Below are 12915 nucleotides of genomic sequence, written 5' to 3'. Positions count from 1 at the left end.
CATGATGCTTGTTTGCGCTATGAGAATCGGAGCTATGGTGTCTCCCCCATCCCTCGTTGCGTCATGGCCAGCTCCCTCCATAGCACCACATCGGCTTATAGTCACGTCGCGCTAGGTATGGGCCCACGGGAGCCAGCGCTCGGCGGCCCCAGGTCCGGTGTTCCTCGTTGCCGCCGTCGGCTCCGCCACCTACCTCGACGACGGGATCCAGAGCCTCCGCATCCTCCTCCTTCTATTGGGCAATGACAAGGATCCGATGTTGTGTGCTGCTCCATCTACACGCCTTCTTTCTCATAGGAATCTGTATCGCAGGTTAGTCCTCGATCTTCCATGTGGCTTACTGAATTTGAAGTAGTGATTGAACTATGATCTGAGGCAAATTTGTGGAGAGATTCAGTAGTTGAAGCATCCCGATTGATAACATACACGTTAGTACTCTGAACCTCCAAATTCCCTGCTCTGTTCTTCCAGAAGATACATTATTAGATCCTTTTTTCCTGAGACGAGTCTACATTTTTATATGCTAACATTGCTGTTCATGAGAACGCAACAACACCATCAATTTTAACACATATTTTGAGTTTTACTGATTTGTCTGCAAGTAGAATTTGTGGATTATCAATTCAAGAAATGGGGGCACTGTTTGGGCAAGCCACTATTGAGATGTTTCCGCAAATGACATGATACACCATCATACTTTCTATTTTCTGCATTAGTTTTAGTTTATTGCGATATTTAAGTAAATGTGATCCCTTTTAATTAGCCCAAGTTTTTTTATAAATGGTAGTACGGTATTTCTTCTGATAGAATATATTAAACAATCCAAGTTTTGTTCTTGGAACTATACAAGTGCATCTCCTATTTTATTGTAATAGCATGATGCACTTAATTTTCTTATGAGTGATAATTCTATGTGATTATATGATTATTGGAGCTCACATTTTTTAAGCGATGCATCATGTGTTATTGATTTTAATTTGTCATAGACAATAGTAAAAGGGAAAATCTGGTTGAAAAGTATGTGGTGTACAGTTTATAAAAACTTTCCGGGCTCATAAAAATGAAATATGATTTAGTGTTACTAGAAGAGAGATCTTGATTCGTGGCTTTGATTTAGTTTGAGTTATTTATTTTCAGTTTTATGCTTCATAAATCAGTATGCTGATGCTTGGTACTATAATCATGTGACCTACGAGATCAAGGCCTGGATACACAAGAGGCAGTACCAAGCAGCTACTACTCTCCGGCGACAGCAACAACAAGGCATGTTGCCTTCTATTCTTTTTGGAACCTAGCTATTCGTGTGCTTTTCCTATCACCGTGAATCAAATAATAGTTGTCAAAGCTCTTGGCTTAAGACATTCAAATTTATACAAATATTTTCTTGAATAGCTGCTCGAATATTTTTCTTTTGCAAGGATCAAGTACATCTATGTTTCATTACTCACATCTCAAAATAATGTTCTGTAATCAGGATGCATGATTGGCATGGACCATGGAGTATGGATCATCTTGCCATGTTGTGTTCTTCTTGTGTTTAAGATGGTGCTTTTGCAGATGAAGTTGTTGATCCTGCTGAGGCGCGCCGCTGTCATCGGGATATTTGTGAGGGGAAGCGCCCTTTTCGAGAGATTCCAGAGAAGAAATATGTTTTGGGCACGCCGCCTCCTGGTCTGAGTGGTGTTTCAGCTGGTGCTCTGCTGGGGGTCTCTGTCCTGTATCTTCCTCGTGTGGTGCTTCTGTTTCACATGTCCATTGTCGGTCTTCCTAATTCTATTGTCTTGCCTACAGTTGCTGCGGCCCCTCTCTTTGCTGGTGCATTGGCTGCTGTGCTAGATATTTCGTCTTTGGGCTCTTCTTGCTTGGTGGATATTCATATGTACGGAGATGCTGGCTGCCCATCTATTTTGCAAAGGACAATTTCTTCCAGTTCTAATGTGCGCACGAGTGGGGGGCGTCAGGGTTTGTTGTCAGCTAGCTGTCTGAATCTTCGTGCTTCGGATTTGTCTCATGATCTGCTGCACGTACGACACGTACGACAAGTATGCATCCTTCTCACATGCATGTCCCCGTTGTTGATAATTTGGTGCTGGACTTTACTGTTGTTCAAGAGTAATTTTCCTTGACTTCGCTGTTCTCGGAAGCCATTTTTAATTGTTGTTTCCTCTTTGCAATAATTGTTTGTGAATTTGTTTAGGGGGACAACAGAATTCTACTGAATTGTGGCGGCGCCATCGAGAGATTCATGAATGAAATGTCCTGTGTTGGGTTCTTCAGGTTTACCTCTTGCCTTTTACTTTACCTCGCATTTTTGCATTTTGATTTATTCCTCCCCCCTCTCTTAATTTGTTCCAGCCGATGGGGTGTCTCTCCCGGGTCTAGAGTCTAGACATGTTTCTTCCGTGTGGTTGCTTCCATCTTCTGGGGCCTCTTTCTCTCGGCCGCAGGTGTTGGCAGTCCAGCCACCACGGGTATTCTCCTCTTCGAGATATAGACCATCTTTTGTGTCTGGGAGTCGGCTAGACTTAAATTCTCGATCTAGGCACCTGGGTATGCTCCATTTAGTTGTAATTTATTGTTCATTCTCTGTTCTGCATGTTCAGTTGTTTGTCTAAATGCTCAGCTGCCGACGACACGTCATCGGGCCACCGCCACCGTCACTGTCGAACTGTTGTTGTTGTGTCGCCGTCGAGTTGCTGGCGTTGCAACGTCGCCGGCTGCTGCTGATATGATCACTGTCGAGCTGCGGCAGTGCTGCCTGACTTGGAGCCGAGAGAAAGAATAGGAAGAGATGTGAGAGAGGAGAATTTAGAACTCTCTATTCATTTCTTTCTTGCTCATTGAGTTACAGGTCTCGTGGTTTTGTATGCCAAACCAACAGACCATGGCTGAAGGCCCCCACACACATTAACTTAACACAACCACTCGAAGCTGGCGCCACCACTTCCTACCCCTTACCGGTGGCGCACTGCTGCATATAAGTCCCCTCGGGCGTGACATCTCCACGTACACGCAGTGCTGCATGAATATTTTGACAGATCATTGTCTAATCAAATGCTCATGATTTAGATGAAGTGGCAAAATCCATATAGTAGTTGTTCTTCTCTGAATACAATAGTTTCATGTGGCTTCTGAGCTTGTGCCTTCCGGGATTTAAAGCGGCATTATCAGTACTCTGTACTTGTATGCATGATTGACTAACAAGATTGCACTACCACTTGTATTTCTTTCGTTAATATGCACGTAATCTACTATTCTTTCCGCATTCAGATTGTGCCTTGTGGTGTGTTTCTTTGATCCAGATTATGCCTGAACCAGCAGGAGCCTCCGAAGCAGCAAGAGAGTAATGGATGGGGAAACTGGCAGATCCGTTTGTGTGGACGACAGCTCGATGGTGGCAACTCGGCTAGGTTTGCCGTGAGAAGGCCAGACTACGCGAGAGATTTGGCGTGTGTAGTTTATGTTGTTGGTAATTACGGTGGAGTGTGGTTAGATTATCAGCTTTTCTAGATGCATAGGGCATCGAAGGAGCGGTGGATATGAGCTCCTACGGCAAAACTACTGCGCCTTGAGCAACGTCAGAGGAGCCGGCTCCCGCTGAGAATACATTTTATTTTCTCTAGCCGATTAATTCCATTAATTAATGAGGGCTAATGCACCCCGGGAGCAGCTGCCAAGATGGAAGTTTGTAGCAAATAGGACGCCTTCCATCAAAGGGAAACTACGGAGTTGGGTTGGCCGGTGATGCATGACGAGGCCAATGGACAGCTCGGTGCTACACAAATGAATCAAGGAGAACATATTAACAGACCAGCAACGTGCTAGGAGGCCAACAGGAGCATTACCTGGTGTTGACCGGCGGGCAAATGACATCATATATGTTTTTGTCCAACCAAGGTAACCCTCCAAACAGTGCCCTGATAGTCATATATTCCTTAATGTTTTGGCCTGGAAACAAGTTTAGTTGCAACTCTTTTGCTATCATGTTTTCCAAATTTCGTTCACTAGGGTTCCTTTCTTATTATCATCTTCCGGATATATATTAGGGCAAAGGGATGTATATTTGCTTCTTTTATTAGCATTCCGACAACACTCCAGCATAGACTCGTCGTGATACCTGGACGTGGGCTGGTAAACGGAGGTAACAGGGAGCCTCAACATCAGGACATCAAGAAGGAAGCTGATGATGATGATGAGTACGACCATCTTGGCATGGATTGCTGCGGCTGCCATGCCCATGTCCAGCAACATGTTGTCGTGCCAGTGCTGCAACCTTCTACTCCAAACACGGTCGCAAGCAATGTGATCATGAAGTTCTGGGATACTTAACATTCCCTATATTTTTCTAGCAATGTCTTAGTTAAGACGTAGATGCAAGGGCTCATATAAATCTCAATGAATTTATATTAGTTACCATGATAATTTGATTGTATATATGAGCATATCCGAATCATTTTAGGCTTATAATGGCATTTCCTTTAATGATTTATTTATAGAGTATTACAATGGTGACGATGGAGGGATTCTTATCTTTTTGTATACCATGTATTTTTGGTGTTTTATACCTTCACTGCGGGTCTCTAAATCTAAGAGAAAAAAGGTTATTTTCATTTTCTTTACTTCACTATGTTTCGTATACTTACAGTATGTTCTTTTTTTTGAGGGACTTACAGTATGTTCTTGTAACTGCATGATGGTAGCACTTGTTTTTTCTTTCTATTTGTTTCCTTTTATCCAAAATTTTAACTAAACTAGATAGGATGCCACATACTATTTTGCCTCTTTTGCGGGATTGCATGCTGATAAACTTATGAAACATATGGTATTAGGTGTGCATCTAATGAGATGGTGTGGTTGATTGAGATGATGCTAGAGTCACGCAGCGTGGCAACGAGACACTACAATAGTCATATTTTTCCTTGCAATTTTATTTGAACTTGATAAATACATGACTATTGTCGTGTCTGAAACCGAGCTCAAATAATCCTAAGTGAATGCAAGCTTTAGTTAGTCTTTGGTTTCCAGTCATCTTATATGTTCTTATTTCTCATGTTGTAGTACGACACATAGAATAGAAAGGTCAGCTGTGGCGACAGATAATACTTGCAGTACAACGCAAACACATGTAAATGTAAACTGCATGACTAAAAACAGCAAGAAGCATAACTCAGCTGTTTAGCTTAATTAAAAGGTAATGTCATTTCTGGGTTTTCTAGCTGAATAACTTTCCAGTTTATATGTATGTTAGTCCAAATAATTATCAAATTCCCTCAAAACAAGTGCTACCAGTGGAGAAACTGTTGTCCAGGAAAGTCTTCCTCTCCTACAAAGGCAGCTCAGTGGACTGGAGCCATATCAAAGTTAGTAGAAGCACCAACATGTTTGAGCCATGCTTTTGTTTTGCACCATCATCTTTCACATGTACATTTGAGCTAACTGAATTATATATCGCTTTATCTCCGCAATTCTCCTTTTGAGAAGAGAATTACTATAATTTGTGTATGCACCAAAGTGTTTGGTTAGCATGTGGTAGATTGGTTAATTGGTTTAGAGAAGGCAGGCATACAAGTTGCTCGGCAAAACACATTTTTGTTGTGCAGATAGTGCCTATATTTTACTGATATGCATGGTTGAACATAGTACTTATGTTATGTGATGAGTAACGTAAGATGAAGTGTAACATGGTGGACATGGCTTCATGACAGAGCAGGTGGAGAGATGTTATGGGGCGATGTTGAGGTCGGCGATGGAAGACATGGGCAAATGGGGTTCCTGATAGGTTCCCGTCTTTCTCATGGAGCGATGCAATGTACAACAACATCGTATTGGGTTCCATTTCTAGATGGAGAAGAACGGATGAACGACATGAGCATGATTCATTTGTTCATTCATTTTATCCTTCCTTATTCCACTCATCTCAGATTCATTTACTTTTGCACTCACCCATGATTTGATGGATCTAAAAATTTAGTGACGTTAATTGTAATGAGGAGTACCATATATTCATAAGCCTCAACTATTTTTTTCCAGTAGAACATGATCATTATGTTTATATATACAACCATTAAGTTTTTTAAAATGCCCGTGGCAACGCACGGGCATTCTACTAGTACAGATTAATTGATCACTTCGCTAAAAAGCAAGTTGAACTATGGGTCAATACAATCAGCGAACCCAGCTGCTTACATTTTCTGGCGGCTGCTACAAATCAACCTGCTGATTTGATCCAGAAATAAGCCGCCCTGACAGCCGTCCGATTGGACGCGTCCCAACCATCGGATCCAGGTGCCAACTGAGCCACGTGCAGCCACTTGCTAGCGATAGACCGTTGCAACACGGGGCGAGCCGCAACGCAGCATCAGCAACAGACCGCGACCCACCAGACTAAGCAAATCATGGGCGGCGGCGACCGCCCCCCCGGTGACTGCCCATCCTCCCAAGTCGTTCTGCCACCAGAACTCCACCACTACAACACCTCCGACAGCACCCGCCACCTGAAAATCCTCACGGCACGCCGCCTGCTTCGACGCTGATGGTGCACCATATCGTAGGAGATATGCTCGCCTCCGTCTTGCCTCGAAGCTCCGATGGATCTGTTGCATCCCGGTGGAGGGATCCAACGCCACCGAGCGGCGTAGTTCAGAGACAACAAGTAACTCCTACAAGCTTCTACCGAAATCCATCGGTAGTCTTCCCAGAAGTTCCCTGATAGGTGGGAACCCGATGAACGAGTTCACGCCCGAGGGTCGCCCGATCTTCATGTCGTAGGATCGAATCGGAAGGGATAACTAGCTGCAAGCAGCCGGGATAACTAGCTTTATACCTGCCAAGGTTGGGTGCAACCGTACGTTGGGGATGGCTGACCGAAGCTATAAGAACTCCAACCCGCTGTCCGAACAATCGCAGAACCACAAACTAGGACTAATCCACACAAAACAGCCGAAACCGTAGAGCACGAACTAGGGGGAGCCAGAGGCTCCTTCTCGCGAATCTGAATGAACTCACAAGAGCAAAGGTAGCAAGATCTCTCGGATCTCTCTAGCAGTCTTGCTGCATAAGCTTGTAGCTGAAAGGTTTGATAAAATGTTTTTTAGAGGATGGGGGAGATGGGGTTTTATAGCACGGACAACCCCCCTTAGCTAGGTGTGAAAATGGTTTCAAAAGTAAACAGGTTTGCATGGCTTTCTTGGGTTAATAAGCAGTCAACTTTGGGAGTTGTTGCAGAGCTCCTCGGAAATTCGCGAAGCCTTGACAGCCTGGACACCTTCCACGAGAATGACTAGAATTTTTGACTCACAACTCCAAATGATGTGAGTTTTTTGCATTGGAAAGATAATTTGATGTAGCTTCTGGTGATATACCCCTATGGCCCCGTCTCTCCACCATATGGGTGTGGCACAACAAAACATCAGAGGTAAAAACTGACAGCATCAGCTTCACTTGAAACTTGTTTTCTCCAAACTTGTTCCTCCAAATAGGTTGCTTCAAGAGTTCATTGGTTGTTGGATTTATTCCATATGATACCTAAGTTCAACCAGCAACAATAGAGACGAAAGTGCAGCCATGTGTTCAAGATTGTGGTATGAACTTAAGTTAGCGTTCACTTGCCCATATGTTTGCTTGATTCGGCTTAGTAATTCTTTCCCACTAAATTGTGCACTTTTCTGAAATGTCATGTATGATGTACCCATGTGCTCGTCATCCTCCCTCCCTTGACGAAGAGTCGTCCTCGACTCTCTTTGAACTACAAAAGATAAATAGAAGGAGAGTAGATAATATTCATGCAAACAAATAATGCAATCCTCATTTGTAGCTTTCACCTTAGAATCGTGTTGCATTTGATCATCTATTTGTTTGTCACAACTTAGAGTTTGTTCAAGGATGATTGGTGTTGTTTCAATTACCGATATGTCCTCATCATCCCCCCTCTCTTGAAAAGGAGTCGTCCTTGACTCTACCTGGTCATCACACAAGAGAAAGCAGGGCAATACCATATCATAATGCAACGGTTTCATGATATAGAATAGTTTAGTTTTCAATTTTGCTATCTTATGGACGATGCCAACATGATGTTTTGTTCGACTTAGGAGTTCCTTCCAGCAAACATTTCCATGGAGTACAAATTTATTACCAACCATAATCATATTCATATCAGCCTCCCTCTCTAGGTGAAAAGTCGTCCTCGACTTCATTTGGTCTACAAAATTATAGCACGAGGACAATACAAAATGACTAGGAAAACAAAATGATGAATAATCATGTGCAACATTCAATTTTATTGGATCTTTTATAGCCTCTTCAAGATTAACATAATCAAATTGCTGGATGGATGATGTAGCAAACATTTTTTCTCTAATCTTATCACGCCATTGCTTCAAAAACTCATAAGTGCATACCTCTGGCTTCATCAAAATGGAAGATCCTTTTCGTTTTACCTCATTGAGTACTTGAATGCCTTTCCGAAAATCAATCTGCACACATGCAACTTGTGTAGTGGTGTTCCACGTGCACCACAATTGTTCCTGGATCTCGTCCCCCCATCGTTGCAAGAGAGCTAATAGGTATGACTTTTGCATCTGCACATATTGTAAAGAAAGAGAATTTTGTGAAAGGTTAGTAATTGAATACTCCTCTCTCTTTTCATTTGGTGTATCATTCATTTATTTCATATTATGGTGAAACACCTCAAGCTCACAATTGGTGGACTAACACAACTCACAAATCTTCTCTCTTGGATGATGTGGTATATTATGTTGTGGTTCACTCATCTCTCTAATGTGGTGTGGAATGATCTCAATCTCACATTTTGTGGACTCACACAACTTATTAATCCTCTCTCCCTAAATGTATGGTATATCTAGGTGGAGATCTTGCATTTATCTAATCTCATGATGAACAATCTGATCCTCACATTTTGTGGACTCACTCACCTCACTTTCCTTATCACTCTCAATATATGGAATTGTGGAAAGTGGACACTCTTCCTCACATTTGGTGGAGTCACTCAACTCATTTTTCTTTTCACTCTCAAGTGGTGGGATTTTTGAAAGTGGACAGTCTTCCTCACTTTTGGTGGAGTCACTTGACTTGCTTTTCTTATCACTCTCAAGTTGTGGGATTTTGGATTGTGGACTCTCTACCTCACACGTGGAATTTGTAGAACATCTTTCTTGGATCTTGGGACAATATTGGTGGTCAAGATGGCAACATTAGGAATGAGCTTCTCATGTAAACATGGGCTATAAATTATCAGACTTGGTTCATCAACAACGGTCATGCTTTGCGCTGGGTCGTTGATGTGCCAACGGGTGCCATAACTTTGCCGTAGGCCATGACGTCCTTGCTGTGATTCATGAGCCGCAACAACATGCCTAGGGGCAGTAGAGCATGCCACCCTTGCCACATTTCAGGAGCAGCAGTGTCACGCCCACGAGAAAAAACACCATGCCCTCGAGCATGTCCTCCTCGTTGCACTTCTTGAGGAGTAGTGACACGCCCACGAGCAACAACATCATGCCCTTGAGCACGTCTTCTTTGCTGCACTTCATGAGAAACAGGATATTGTTGGTGTCGAACACCATCATCACCTGCTCTAAGACGCTCTGAAACATCCTTCCAAGGTCTCGAACCATGTTCCGTAATTACTAAAAATCAGCACGTGTGACCGGGGCATCTTCTTCCCCATGGTTTTCTCCATGAACACTCGATCTAGATCTTGCCATGCTAGTAAGGCCAAAAGTGGAATAGGATAATTTTGTGGAATCACACAACCTCACCTCTTACTCACCAAAGTTCTTATGAGTTCACATCAGATTGTGCTTCTCCCGGATGTGTTAAAGCGATTGAAAGACAGGGATCAAAGAACTAGCTTTGGTTTTTGGTGGAGCTCGGTGGGGTAAACAAAAAGGGGCTTGTGCTGAAATCAAGTTAATGCAAACCAAGAAAAATATGTGGATGGATCTGCTGTACCTTTGTACCAAGATTGAAAAACACAACACACAAGCTTCTGAAATTTTTCTATCAAGCTGAAACTTTTGAATCTTACACAACACTTTCTTTTTCTCTCTTGACTTTTTTTCCACTCTTTTTCTCTCTTTGATTTTTTTGTGCCACTCTTTTTCCAAAGCACAACAACCAAATCTGAAAGCAATTATGAAGATGAACTTGGTGCAGATCTAAAAGATGAAGAACATGCAAGGTATGCAACAACAAGATCTCAACACCAACAAGGCTTGGATTTATTTTTGGTGGGGCTTTGGACTTCTAGGACAGAAAATATAGCATGAAAAACACTCGATCTAAAGGGATGATAGCAAGATAACCTTGGATAACAGATCCTACCGTGTCGAAGGCTCTGATGCCAGATGATAGGTGGGAACCCGATGAACGAGTTCACGCCCGAGGGTGGCCCGATCTTCATGTCGTAGGATCGAATCAGAAGGGATAACTAGCTGCAAGCAGCCGGGATAACTAGCTTTATACCTGCCAAGGTTGGATGCAACCCGTACATTGGGGATGGCTGACCGAAGCTATAAGAACTCCAACCCGCTGTCCGAACAATCGCAGAACCACAAACCGGGACTAATCCACACAAAATGGCTGGAACCGTAGAGCACGAACTAGGGGGAACCAGAGGCTCCTTCTCGCGAATCCGAATGAACTCACAAGAGCAAAGGTAGCAAGATCTCTCGAATCTCTCTAGCAGTCTTGCTGCATAAGCTTGTAGCTGAAAGGTTTGACAAAAAGTTTTTTTAGAGGATGGGGGAGATGGGGTTTTATAGCACGGACAACCCCCCTTAGTTGGTGTGAAAATGGTTTCAAAAGTAAACAGGTTTGCATGGCTTCCTTGGGTGGATAAGCAGTCAACTTTGGGAGTTGTTGTAGAGCTCCTCGGAAATTCACGAAGCCTTGACAGCCTGGACACCTTCCACGAGAATGACTAGAACTTTTGACTCACAACTCCAAATGATTTGAGGTTTTTTGCATTGGAAAGATAATTTGATGTAGCTTCTGGTGATATACCCCTATGGCCCCGTCTCTCCGCCATATGGGTGTGGCACAACAAAACATCAGAGGTAAAAACTGACAGCATCAGCTTCACTTGAAACTTGTTTTCTCCAAACTTGTTCCTCCAAATAGGTTGCTTCAAGAGTTCATTGGTTGTTGGATTTATTCCATGTGATACCTAAGTTCAACCAACAACAATAGAGATGAAAGTGCAGCCATGTGTTCAAGATTGTGGTATGAACTTAAGTTAGCGTTCACCTGGCCATGTGTTTGCTTGATTCGGCTTAGTAATTCTTTCCCACTAAATTGTGCAGTTTTCTGAAATGTCATGTATGATGTACCCGCTCATCATTCCCCCTTCCCCTACCAATTCTGATGAAAATTGGGTAAGATCCTAAAAACCCTAGCGCACATGCTTGTAGCAAAAATCCTTGTTGCAATGACAATTGCAGTGGGTGATTTGGACCACCAATTGCGGATTTGAACTGAACAAAGCCCGAGCAGATACCTTGTTCCAATGATACTTGTACCGGATATTTTCCATATTCAAGTTTGATTTTAGTGAGTTGCAAGCCACAAAAAAGTGGTTATTGTTGAAAATATTAGTGACTGGTGGTCTTTGATGGAATTCAGCTTAGTTGTGTGTTTTAAAAAAATAGAGATGGCTGGAAAAATTGCATGTAGTAAAATGAGTAGGCGGCTGCATTCAAAAAATTCAATCCAAGTAATGTGTTGCCTCTTAAAAAAGTGCAGTTTCGGTAACTTGATGTTTCAGTTGTACATTTGAATTGGCTGCAAAAAAAATTGTTGTACATGCAAAAAAACTATACCAGGGAGGACTCCAAAGAAAAATTGATAGAAGTTCTGATTTCCAGAGGGAGTAAAAACTAGAAAATTGTTTGATAATGAAGATGATTTTAGTCTGCTCAACTTAATGTGCATGATTTGTTTCTACTTTGTTTACTGAAAGAGGGCTTTTGGTTGCGAAAGTAATAAAAATAATATTGGTTGATGAATCAATTGCATCAACCGGTATTGATTTGTTCTCTTCTTTGTTTCAACTAGAAAAATGGATCTATGGAGCATTTACATATTGTTACATACTGATATGTTTACTACAATTTTCTGATGGTTGTGGTAAACTTTTGTTGCACTTTTCCATAGGATGCCAATGATGGCACATGAGGTGAGGAGAGCTACGCTCAACATCATTTTGCAACAAATGGAGGAACAAATTCAGATGGCAGGCTCAACTCAACTGCTGCAATGTATGATGATCAAGAAGATAGTGAGATTTCATCTCAGCTGCTTGTGTCCTATGTTGGCATGGAGTTCGACTTCGTTAATGATGCCCAAAGTTTCTACAACGAATATGCCTTCAAGATGGGGGCTTTGGCACACGCATAGCCGCTTCCAAAAACAACCAAAAGAAAGGTCTTGCGACACTTATCAACAGGGTTTTCCAGTGTGTCCACGCAGGGAAGCAGGGAAGTAAGGATGATAGTAGAAGTGCTTCAGAAGGTATCTCAATGGAAGGGGCCTTGTATAGCAAAGAAACTTGGTTTGAAATGGATGTCACAAACAAGCGTCAAAAGAATCGGCAGTTGCGTCATGATTGCAATGCTCACCTAATAGTTGAGATCAGGGGCAATAAGTGGAGCATACACACCCTCTAATGCCATAACCAGAGTTTTTGTACGGTACTACCGCTCGCACTGCAACATTCTGAAAGAATATATGGATCTCATAATGACAATGCATGATGTAAACTTCTCAACTTCATCGTGCATGGGAATGTTTGGAAGGGTTCATGGCGGAGACCGTGGGATACTACCATATGTGAAGAGGGATGTTTTGAATGTACATTCCAAGCTGCGCCAGAACCTAAATCTCTAGGACATGGATATG

Source organism: Triticum aestivum, chromosome 5D (genome assembly GCF_018294505.1).
Source record: "Triticum aestivum cultivar Chinese Spring chromosome 5D, IWGSC CS RefSeq v2.1, whole genome shotgun sequence".
Classification (NCBI taxonomy): Eukaryota; Viridiplantae; Streptophyta; class Magnoliopsida; order Poales; family Poaceae; genus Triticum; species Triticum aestivum.
Note: the sequence above shows the minus strand (reverse complement) of the source record.